Source organism: Notamacropus eugenii, chromosome 1 (genome assembly GCF_028372415.1).
Source record: "Notamacropus eugenii isolate mMacEug1 chromosome 1, mMacEug1.pri_v2, whole genome shotgun sequence".
Lineage (NCBI taxonomy): Eukaryota > Metazoa > Chordata > Mammalia > Diprotodontia > Macropodidae > Notamacropus > Notamacropus eugenii.
This window is the reverse complement of record NC_092872.1, coordinates 389,244,853-389,256,978: the sequence shown is the minus strand read 5'-3', so window position 1 is coordinate 389,256,978 and position 12,126 is coordinate 389,244,853. Positions and strand designations below refer to the sequence as shown.

Below are 12,126 nucleotides of genomic sequence, written 5' to 3'. Positions count from 1 at the left end.
AGCTATATAGATAATGGATTGGAGAGAAAAGAGACTGGAGTCAAGAAGACTCATTAAGAGGCTCTTGAGATAGTTTGGGTGCCTGGTGATGAGGGGCCTGAACTAGGGTGAAAGCTATGTGAGTAGAGAAAGGAACCATGATGCAAACACATTTTAAAATGAATTGTATATCCAAGTTAATATTGTTCTCTTAAAAGTGGTAAACTTGGGGGGGGGCTTTATATTTATTCCAATTGCTTACAATATTTGCTACCATTGAACCCTTTGGGAACTGACTTCCCATCTTTTCACTAAAAATATCATTCATGTTGGCATAGAGAAGGAGGCGTTAGTTTTTTCCATGTCATGGAACTTTGTTTGGCAGTCGGGGAAATTTTGGATCCCTTCTCAGAATAATGCTTTTTTTAATGCAAAAAATAAAATACATAGGCAGTTAAAGGAATGAAATACAGTTATCAAAATGTTAACAACAATAACATGAACCCTAGGTTAAGAATCTCTTCTTTGTATAAATGTAAGAGATAAAATCCCTTTTTTTGCCTATTGCACCAAAGAATTTCTTTGGACTTACATTTGATTTCCCATTTCCTTTTTTTTCTCTCAAGGAAGTGGGTAGGGTAGTCACTGAAGGTCGGGGGATTCGAGGAATGCATATCCAGAGGTCCTGAGAACAATTCTGGCTTTAATCATGGTACTAAGAACTTCAGATCCTCTTTTTAAAGATCCCCAAAGGAAATGAGCTTCCCATCTCAGCCACAAGCTTTGCCTTTTGCCCCTTCTGAGGTTTTCAGTTCTAAAAGGAATTATCATCTGATGGGTACAGACAGGATTCTTTCTAAGGAAACAATGAAGGATTGGCTATATCTCAGGGAGGAGGATACTCCTGCCAAAGCAAACCACAGATTAGCTAAAAAGCCTGTGGTAAATTCCCTTAGCTGTTCCACAGTCAACAGAATACATGTACCATATTATACATCATACTAGTGCATGTAATATATATAAGTAGTTTTAAGAAACCACAGGCAGGAAGGGCCTAGCTCAGGGTTCAATTGTTCCTGCTTTGACTTTTAGGGCAAGGAGGTTATTAAGACTACAGGATGTGAATGGAGAGAGAGGTCAGAGAAGTTAGCAGATCCCGGCTGTCCCTCAGGGACACTTGACATGGACAGGGACATTTCTTTTCAAGTACCAAGGTCTCTTATCATTACATTGCAAGTGAGACCTTTGAAAATAGAGAAGGGAAGCTAGATTTATTGGCATATGCTTAAATCCTAGATTCAGAATGGAAGGAAGATGGAACCTCAGAGATCATTTAATGCAAATGTTTTTATATAGCGCTCTATAGTTTATGAAATGCTTTCTTCACGAAAATCTTGTAAAGTAGGTAGTACAAATACTGTCATCTTCATTTTTACATTGGAGAAAACTGAGGCTCAGTAAAGTTTAATGACTTAGTCAAGATAGTAAGCTAGAAGCTATCACAGTGGAAATTGTTTGTTGCAATTTTTGATCTTCATTCAGTCAACTTGTAGTGTTGTTTTCATTTTTATTACTATAATCATTTTGTTTTAGTATTCTTTTTGTACTTTCTTCAATATGCATCAGCTCCTAGTAGTGTAATAATATACCTTCACATTCAGAGACCATAATTTATTGGCCCATTCCCCCTAAGAGATGAATACCCACTTAATTTCAATGTTTTTGTTATTGCAAAAGTGGTAATTATTACATCTCAATCTCTATCATTTCTATATCTATGCCTCTATTTCCATATATATACATATATATACACACATATACATATACACATATGACACATTTATATGCACGTTTGTGCCTACATGAGTTTATGTGTATACATGTGTATATATCATGTGTGTATGTATGTGTACATATATATACACATAATATCTGTATATAATATATGTATATATAATATAGGGGCATATATATATGCACATATATACATATCCCTATGTTATACCCTGCCAATATTAGGAAGTCTTAATCTTGAGCAGGTATCATGAGCACCTTTGGTAGTAGCCTATAGATTCCTCAGAAAAATGTTTTTTAAGTGCATAAAAGAAAATTCATTTCTTTCTTTTTGCCACAGACATCCTTGGAGTATACCAGAAAGGTTAGTCTAATCCACAATTTTGTTGGCAATATTTTAGTTGAAAGCCTTCCTTCATGTACCTTTCCAGCAATGATCCAGAATTTTTTCTACTCCTCCATGGTACTATCCCACCACTAGCTAGTGGGAAAGCCAGGACACTGGGTTGAGATCATAGAAAGATAGATTTTGATTAAATATTTTTTCAGACTATTTTATTTTATGATAATAATTAGAAACTTTTTTAGAGTGCTCTAAAGACTTCAAGGTACTTTACACACCTTGTCTCACTTGTTTTTGACATACCTCCATGATGAAGGACATTTAAGCAGTATTATTCCAATTTTACAGATTCTAATTTTACATTAAAAAAATTCCCCAGTTTACATAAAAAAGATCTGGGTATTTTTGTGGACTGTAAGCTCAACCTCAGCCAATAGCAAGATATGGCAGCTCACACAGGTAATATGATCTTGGGCAACACTGAGAGAAGAATAAAGTCAGCATGAGAGTGGTTCCATGGTTCCATTGTACTCAACTCTGGACAGGCCACATCTGGAGAAATGTATTCAGTTAGGGGGTACCACATTTTAAAAAAGATACTGATGAGTTAGAGAACATTCAGAAGAAGGTGACAAAGACTGGAGATCATTACATCGGAAAGGAAATGGAGGATGTTTAGCCTGGAGAAGAGAAGACTTAAAGGAAACATGATCATTGTCTTCAAGTATTTGAAAGACTGTCATGTGGGGAAAAGGCTGGGCTTATTTTGCTTAGCCAGAGAAGGGAAAATTGTTAACAAAATAGAAATTGCATAGGAGGATTTCAGCTTGATGGGAAAAATGTACTAATAATTAAAGTTTTCTGAAAATGGGAAAGACTGCCTCAGTAGAACAGGTTCTCTCCTTCACTAAAGGTATTTGATAAAAGGTCACATGAACACTTATACATCATATTGTAAAGAGAATTCTTGCGAAGGAATGGGTTGCAGATTTTAGCTAAAACTAAACAAGAATGAATTTCTTGACAAAGCTGTTGATTCCACACACTATAAAATTACCTGTTATGCCAGACACTATACTAGGGGATAGAAATAAAAAAAGTTCTTGCCTGCAAGGGGCTTACATTCTCTTGAGTGGGTCAGATATTACATTTGAGCAGATAAGTATGATAAAAGACAAGTATTTATGGAGGATAAAGGAGAGATCAAATTCTTCTAGAATATTTGATAAGGAAGAGAAGTCTATTAACTGGGAGAATCAGGGAAAGTTACATGGAAAAAGTGGCATCTGAGATGAATTTTGAAGAAAAATAAAGATTCTGAAAGGCAAATTTATAGAGTCCATTCCAACCCAGGAGATAGTTTAGGTGAGTGAGATGGCATGTTTAGCTGGAACCAAGAATGTGTGAAATTGTGTAATGTGAAATAAGGGTGGGAAGGTATTTTGGAGCCAGATTGTGGATGGTCTTAAAAGGCTAGGGAACCTGTATTGACTCTTAGAGCCAAAAGGGAGCCACTTAAGGTTTTTGAATACAGATATGATGTGATTTTGGCAGTTGTGTACAGAATATATTTGAAGGAGAGAAAAAGGAGGCAAGAAGACCAGTTTAAAGGCTATTACAATAGTCCAGATGAATCACAATGAAGGTCTGAACTAGTGTGGGTGACATTATAGGAAGAAAGAAAGGGATAGATTGTAGGAGTGTTGTAAAGGTATAACTAACAAGTAATTAGTATCTGATTAGTTATGTGAGGTAAGGGAGCAGGGAGAGTCGAAGGAATGTGGTGCTTTTAACAGAAAGAGGGAAGTTTATAGGAGGGTATGTTTAGTGGGGTCTGGGGAGTGGAAAGATGGTAAATTTCTTTTTGGAACAGGTTGAAGTTGAGGTGCTGGTTGCCCAGCCAAGTGGAGATATTTAGCAGGCAGTTGAAGACACAAGACTGACGTTTAGAGAGAAATTAGGGCTGGATGTATAGATTTGGAAGTCATCAGCTGAGAGATTATAATTGAATTTGTGGGAGCTGATGAGATCATGAAAAAAGAGTATAAAAGAAAGAGAGAAAACAAGTCCGAGAACAGAGCCTTAGGGGAAGGCTCCATGATTCAAGAGATGGATGATAAAGTAGCAAAGGAGCTAGCTAAAATGGTCAGACATGGAGAAAACAGGAGGGAGCCATGCCAAGTCAAACCAGGAATCATTTATTAAGCTTCTACCATGTGCCAGGCACTGTGCTACATGATGGGAATACAAAGAAAGGCAAAAACAGTCTCTGTTCTCAAAGAGCTCACAGTTCTGTGGGGGAGAAGCCAAAGCAGATAAGAGTATCTCAGAAGATGGGGTGGTCAATATTGTTGAAAGCTACAGAAATGTCAGAGGTTGAAGACTGAGAAAAGGAAATAGAATATAGGAAAAATAAGTAGTGTTCAAAAATAGCATGAGCAGCTTTAGGAGATGAGCCTCATCACTGTAGGTGTTCAAAGACAATAAAATTCAAGTCAACAAACTCCAACTGCATACAAAGTACTGCTAGTTTTGGTACCAGGCAATGTGTATATTGTTTTTATATTTCAGGTAAGGATTGGGCTAACTTACATCTACAGCTCCTCCCAACTCTAAGATTCTGTGACTTTATATTCCTTCCCTCATCCATCCCTCCTCAGAACAAAATGGTGTATTTCTAGCTTTCAGATGAATTGGTGCAATGGTTGTATCCAGATAGAACGAAGCTGACTCTACCCGACATCTGTTGGCAAATGTTCTGAACTAATCAGAATACTGTAATGGCATGAGTACCTTGGACAAAGCAGAAGGAATAAGATGCAAACAGAAAGTTAGAAAGAGTAAAAACCACATATTACACTATAGTTGGGAATCCTCACATATACGTCGTATCCTCCCGTTGGAAAGTACTAAACCTGTTTACTGTTTACTGTTCCTTTTACTGTTCCTTTAGGAATTTTCTAGGGACATAGTTCAAATCCTGCCTCACAAATTTTAACTGTGTTACCCTAGGCAAATCACTTAAATTCTCTCAAACTAAAAGGCTTCTTATATAAAATAGGGATAATAACAGCATTTACTTCACAGGTTTATGGGGGAATCAAATTAGCTAATATACGTAAGGTTGTTTGCAAACCTTAATGTGATATGTATGTGTGTGTGTGTATGTGTATATAGTATCAATACATATATTGATGGGTTAACCAATATGATAAGTGTAAAGGTATTAATGGTTCCTTTCTGAAAATAGTGTATATTTATGTTTTCAAGGAGGTAGCCTGAAGTAGTATGGTGACCAGATTGATGGATTTGGAGTTGAGAGACCTGGGTTCAAATTCTGACTGACACCAGCAACTTAATCTCTCTGAGACTTAGTTTTCTCATCTGTTAAAATGACAATAATAATACCTGTATGACTTGCCTCATGGGATTCTTTTGAAGATACTTTGTAAATCCTTAAGTACTAAAGAAATGTGAATTGTTATGGTTTTTATAAAAGGGACAGCTTAGAGTCATGGAGTCTTAACCCAGAGGAAATACTTCATTGTGGAGAAGGGAATTTTAGGAACCCAGGCAGGCTAATAAGAGTGACTGGCAAGGAGTCAACTTGAAAGATACTTATATTAGTATCTATTGATAGGTAGCTACCTGTTTCTCCTAGAGGAAAAGACTAACCTCTAGTTGCAAGTAGATCACGAATAGAATGGCTATGAGCAGTTTCCTTTCTTCTCTCTTCCCTTCTTTCCTTCTGGCCCACTTTATATTTACTTTGTATACATGAACATGTTTCTCCTGATAGAATGTTAGTTAGCTCTGCAAGGGCTACAACTGTTTTATTTTGTTTTTGTATCCCTTGCACTCACCATAATGCCTGGTACATAATGGTAGGCCCTTAATAATGCTCATTGATTGATTGCAAAGAGATTTTCCTTCTTTTCCTACGAGAATCAGACAGACTCTGTTTTCCCTTGGAATATTTGGACCCTTGAGCATAGCAATTCCAAAATAGAGAAGAAATGGCTGACATCAGTAGCCCACTAAGGAAGACAGGCTGTTTTCCCAGAGATGGTGAAACTGTATCTTCTCAATTGGGTTACTAGGAAAAATAAAATGTTTTTCTCTTTCCTATGCTGGGCAGTACTTTGTGTGTCCTTGAGAATCTTGTCAAGGGGGTTGTTATACTTACAACTTGGTCTCCAATGGAGTGAAGCTGATGAGCACATTACCCTGCACGGAGTAAGTCATAAAACAAGAATAGATTTGACTAAAGGCCTAATGTATTCTTCAACATGGGATTGATTTTATATCATGTTTGTTTTCCAAAGAATAGGGGTGAAGAAGGAATTCCCTATCTCCCATCACTGCTAGTCACATTTTCCATACTGCCCTGTCACAAAACTCATTCTTTTCCCTCTCAAGTTTTTACAATGAAGAATGCATTTAGCCACTTAAAATTAGCCAGTATTCCAGTCCACTTCAAAGGCCTTTGAGAGCTTTCCCTTTCCTACCAAATTAAGCCTAAATTCCTTAGCCAGGAATTCATGACCTTGACAGCCTACCTACTTTCCTACACATGCTCTACCAATGTTTACAGCCAACTAGGCAACTCCCTGTTCCTCATACAAGCCTCATACTTCCCCATGCCAATCTCCTTGCCTGTGCCATTCCTTCTCCTTGGAATGATCTACTCTCTTCTTATTTCAAGACTTGTGGGAATCCTATCCATCCTTGAGGGCTACTTGTTCCATGAAGTTTTCCTTCATCTGCTTAGCCAGACATGATTTCTCCTCACTTTTGAATTCCCAGGAAAGATGGTGGGGCATAGTGAATGCAAAGTTGGCATAGTTGGTACCTTATTCATTATTATGCTATTTTTTATTTATTTTTGATAAATATATTTATTTCCTCTGCTAGATTGTAAGGTCCAAGCCTTATTCATTTTTATATGCTGATTAGTGCCCCCCATATGTGAACTAGACATTCAATAAAAGTGTGTTGAATTGAGTTGTATTTTATAAACCTTGAAGAGGCTATAGAAATGTGAGTCTATTATTCTTACTGTTAGTATTATTATTATTATTATTATTGAAGAAGAGCCAGGAATTATAAGTAGTGTTGTTATGGAAGCATATCTGCAAAAATATGACTGTTTTTGACCAACATTTGGTGCCAAATCTCAAGCTTTAAAACTTCAAGTTTCTCCAAATAGAACTTGAAATCACTGAAGTGGAAAAATGTTCTCTGCTCATTAAAGGAAGCTTATTTGTTTATTTTTGTTATTGACTAAAACTCTAGCCAAATTTCAGGTTCTCTCATTTAGAGAGAGTAGGATTGAAACCATATGTAAATTCTGCCCATTAGTTTGGTAAGCAAATCAAGGAGTGAGGCTTCAATAAGCAGGCCCATGTAACAGGGAGGTCTATCAAAGCCGCAGAAGAACTGGTGTATGGTTTGGGTTTTTTTTGTTTGTTTTTAGTTTTTTTTTTCTGCCCACCTAGACTTTCTTGCAATAGTCCATCTCTGCTCTAAACACCCTAGTCTGGCACTCTTCCTGGAATTTCCCAGGCGTGGAATCTTCCACGCTAGAAGCTTCTGAGTCACTCTCACTAACTGACACCTCCCTACCTGTGACATCAGGGTGTGGAGGAAACCAATCAGAAACCTGGCAGAGATACCCCACCCCTTTCTGCAATAACCTGATTCTTCCATATAGCCTCCTGTCTCCAAAGGTCAATTTCAATTGGATCTTGTTTCAGGCAAATCCATGAAGTGGGCAAAGATTATTTTTGGTTCTGCCTTACTCTTCTTTGGTATCTGCCCAGACAACTTGCTACATTACAAATGACTATCACTAACCTATCAATTTATAGTTAAAAAGAGAAGTCTAAATGAATTTCTGTAAGGAGAGAACACCAATTAAATTTGGGGATAGGAGCTCTCAAACTGTATTAGAAGCTCAAAGTTTGAACCTCACTCCGGTTTGCCAGGCACAACTTTGTCCTGGCCTTATGTGGAGTCCCCTCTAGCCTCAGGAGAAGTATTTAAGAGCAATCAAGGAGGCATTATGAACATTTTTCAGAAATGAGTCAACATTTTGCCTGAAGGTTAGAACACCTTTCCCTCATTCTAGGGCTTCAACACCAAAATACATCAACTAAGGTTCTTCAGAGTGTCATCCTCTTCCTGACAGATTCTCCTTTCCACTTTTGTAAGTCATTGATAATGACTTTTGTCTAACTCTGTGTCACCCCCTAGGGATTGGTCTCAATGAATATAATTCAGGGAGGCAGAAAGAGAATTTGAGAAGTACATTATCAAAGCTTTTGAAAAATGTATGTGTTTAAACAGTGGGTGGTTTAATTTTTTTGGTATTGATAAACTCATCTTTGTCATGACTTTGAATATGCTGTCATTAGGCAATAACAATAATTCTTGGCATCTATTGAACACTTTATACTTTAAAAAATGATTTTGTACCTACATCTCATTTGATTTTCACACATCTGGAAAGTAAATATACCAGTGTCATAGATGAGGGAATAATAGGTCCATTGGGGGCCTTGAAAATGAAGAGATTGCCAAGGAGGTCAAAGAATGGTTCCACATGTATCAAAGCATTCATAGCAAGTGTTTTTGTGGTAGCAAAAAACTGGAAACAAAGTAGGTACCTATTAACCAGGGAACAGCTAAACACATTGTAGAAGATGAACACAATAGAAGTAAGGAAATGACAAATACGAAGAATTTAGAGAAACATGAGATTTAGTTGAACTGATGCAGAATGAGGTAAGCAGAATCAGGAAAACAATATGCACAATGACTATAACAATGAACACGAAAAGAACACTAAAAGGAAACTGAACTCTATGTAATTTTAATGATTGAACTAAAGCAGTGACTTAGAGAAGACTGTAGAAAATATACCTTCCTCTGGTTATTGAAGAGGTGGGGGAGGTGAAGAACTATTAGTACAGAATGTTGCATATATTGTCAGATATAGTTTATATGTTGGTTGATTTTGCTTGACTGACTTTTCTTTTTAAACTTTGTTATAAGAGAAGAGAAGGTAGAGGAAGAGATATTCAGAAATGATTATCACATAAAAATAAAAGATATCAATAGAAAAATAAATGAAATGAAGGAGTTGGATGTGAGTCCTTCTAGCTTTTGTGATCTAAATTCTATGAATAGCTTTGGCATCTTAGACTTAATTACCTTTGGTCCTTCCAAATCAACCACCTTGTGGTTAGTTTGTTTCCCTAAAGTAGGGTCATATGAATCAGCTATGGTGAGGTAAGTACTGGCCATTACCACAATCCAATCAATACACCAGTTCAGCCATTTTATCCAGCTGATCATAGAGGACGAAGCCATTTTCTTCTCAGTTTTAGAGGGTGGGTCAATTTAGATGTATCCCTGAAGTCTCTGGTCTGTGTTTTCCGAGTAGCCTTATCTTAGTGGAATACCATCCAACTCAGTTCAGTTCAGCAAACACTTACTGAGTGCCCACTATGAGCTGGGTGATGTGCTAGGAGCTGGGAATACAAAGACCCCTACCTTCAGGGAGCTTACATTCTCCTGGGGTGAGAGAAGGCAAACAACATGTATGCAGTTAAGTATATATAAAATTTATGCATTACAAATTAAAAGGAATTCCATGAGAGTAGTAACAATTTTGTTGTTGTTCAGTTGCTTTTCAGTTGTGTCCAACTCTTTGAGACTCTAGTTGAGGTTTTCTTGGCAAAGATATTGGAAAAATTTGTCATTTTCCTTCTCTAGCTCATTTTATAGATGAGGAAACTGAGACAAATAGTGTTGAGTGACCCTGGACAGAAAGAAGGAAAGTGGGGAAAGCAACAAGCATTTATATAATGCCTACTATGTGCCAGACATTGTACTGTGGGCTTTACAAATATTATTTAGTTTGATGCTTACAACAATCCTGCAAGGCATGTGCTGATATTATCCTCATTTTATAGTTGAGGAAACTGAGGCAAACAGATTAAATGACTTGCCTAGGGTCATACAACCAGTGAATGCCTAAGCTGGATTTGAACTTAGGTCTTCCGACTCTAGCTTCAGAATTCTATCCACCGCACCACCTAACTGCCTAGAGAGAAATAAGGAGAAAGGTATATTTTTTTTGGTGGCAGTGGGGAGATGGGAGAGATAATAAATTCTATATTAGACATGTTGAGTTTTAGATTCCTGTGGGCCATCCCAGAGTAGATGTCTAGCAGTTAGCTGGGAATGAGAGATTAGAGCTGAGGAGAGATGAAGCTAAATGTTTGGGAATCATCTTCTCTTTTTAAAATTATTTCCTACTGATTCTGCATATAGCTTGCTTCTACATATTTGCTTGTTTTTTCTCCCTTGATGTTCTTCACAATTATTAGATTGTGAGCTCTTTTACCTTTATTTGTATCCTCAGAGGCTGCCTGGCACATAATAGGTGTTCAATAAGTGCTTATTGACTGACTGACTCACCGGCATGTGAGATGAGGTGGCTTGATGAGATCACCAAGAGAAAATGTAGAGAAAGAAGAAGGCCCAAGTCATATCACTGGGATGCACCTATGCAAAGGAGGAAGCACATGGATAATGGTCCTACAAAGGAGACTGAGAAGGCATGACCAGACAGGTAAGGAGAGAACCAGGAATGTCATAAAGTCCTAGGAAGGAGAAAGTATTTGGGAGGATACAATGGTCAACACTATCAAAACTTGCCAGGAGAATAAAGAGGGTAAGGACTGACAAAAGGCCAATGGATTTGGCAGTTAAGAGATCATTGGAGAGAAGAGATTCGTTTGACTGGTGGAATTCAAAGCTAAATTGGAAGGGTTTGAGAAATGAATAAATAGAAGGTAAAAAAGTGGAGACAAGTGTAGGCAATTTTTTTTCTAGAAGTTTGGTAGTGAGAAGAAACACATAGGGTAGTACCTTGAAGGGATTGTAAGGTCAAATGATGGATTTTTTTTTTTAAGAATTGGAAAGAAGATCTGGGTGTGGTTATAGATAGTAAGGAAGGAGTTAGTGAATAATAAGATACTGAAGATTATAAAATGAGAGGAGAATGATTGAAGAGACAAGCTTCCAAACATAAAGAATCCCAAATAATGATGGTGCAGTCTTTAGTGGGAACTGTGATTGGAGGGACTGATTTCTGGGGTATGAGTAATATTAGATGCCAAGGCATATGGCAACAATGGCACTGAGTGGTGAAGATTAACAAGGGAGCAAAGGTGGTGAGGTAAATGACTATGGAGCTGGAAGGCCCTAGCTGGCTATGCTCCTTTGACCTTGGCCTGTGGACTTTAAGGGTCCTTCCATCCTTCCTTTCCTACATATCAATAACATTATCAGATCAAAAGGAGAGAGATGGCAGTATTTGAGCTAACTAACTAAACTGTGTCATAAAGTTCCAGAGACTGTCTAGTTCTCAAGTCAAGTTCATCCCCCCTCCTCAAAGACCAATTAACCACTTTTCTAGAAAATAAAGCGAGTGGTTGCGCAATATCTCTCTTTCTTCCTATTGAAGGATGGATAGGTTTCTGAGAAGTCACTTACTACCTAATTTTCCCCTTTCTGCATGAAATTTAGTAGAGAATGGAATGTGGGAGAAATCAGACCTCCCATCTGGGGAACTGGGATAAGGTGAGGTAGCTTGCTTGGGCCACAGGTGTTATGAGTATCATAGCTGTCTTATTTCCTGGCCATCTTGCTATTTTATGCAAATTGTTCTTTATTACTGATTCAATTTCTGAACTTGGCTGAATGTTCAGAAATATTTTAGGAGGAAGTGGGGAATTTTAAGTGGCATGGGAGCAACAAGTCAATAAGAATATCTAAAACTTGAGAATAACAAGGCAAATAAGTTCCTCTATAAGGTCATCATACCATCCCCACTCCATATCCAGCTTAATGCATTGGCATGTGCTTACATTTGGGTGGGAGGAAGAAAAATGGGGCCTGATCTAACCATGGACAAGTTTGGACCTAGCCCTGAGTAG

At 37.6% G+C, this 12,126-nt stretch overlaps 1 long non-coding RNA gene across 1 annotated transcript in view; it reads left to right on the top strand.

The window, feature by feature from the left end:
- The window catches only part of LOC140518586 (uncharacterized), a 124,901-nt gene extending 114,254 nt beyond the window's left edge, over positions 1-10,647 (top strand). The window contains exon 2 of the long non-coding RNA XR_011971961.1: positions 10,548-10,647. This is a non-coding gene — a long non-coding RNA (uncharacterized lncRNA). The remainder of the gene's footprint in view (positions 1-10,547) is intronic.
- Positions 10,648-12,126: the final 1,479 nt, after the last annotated feature.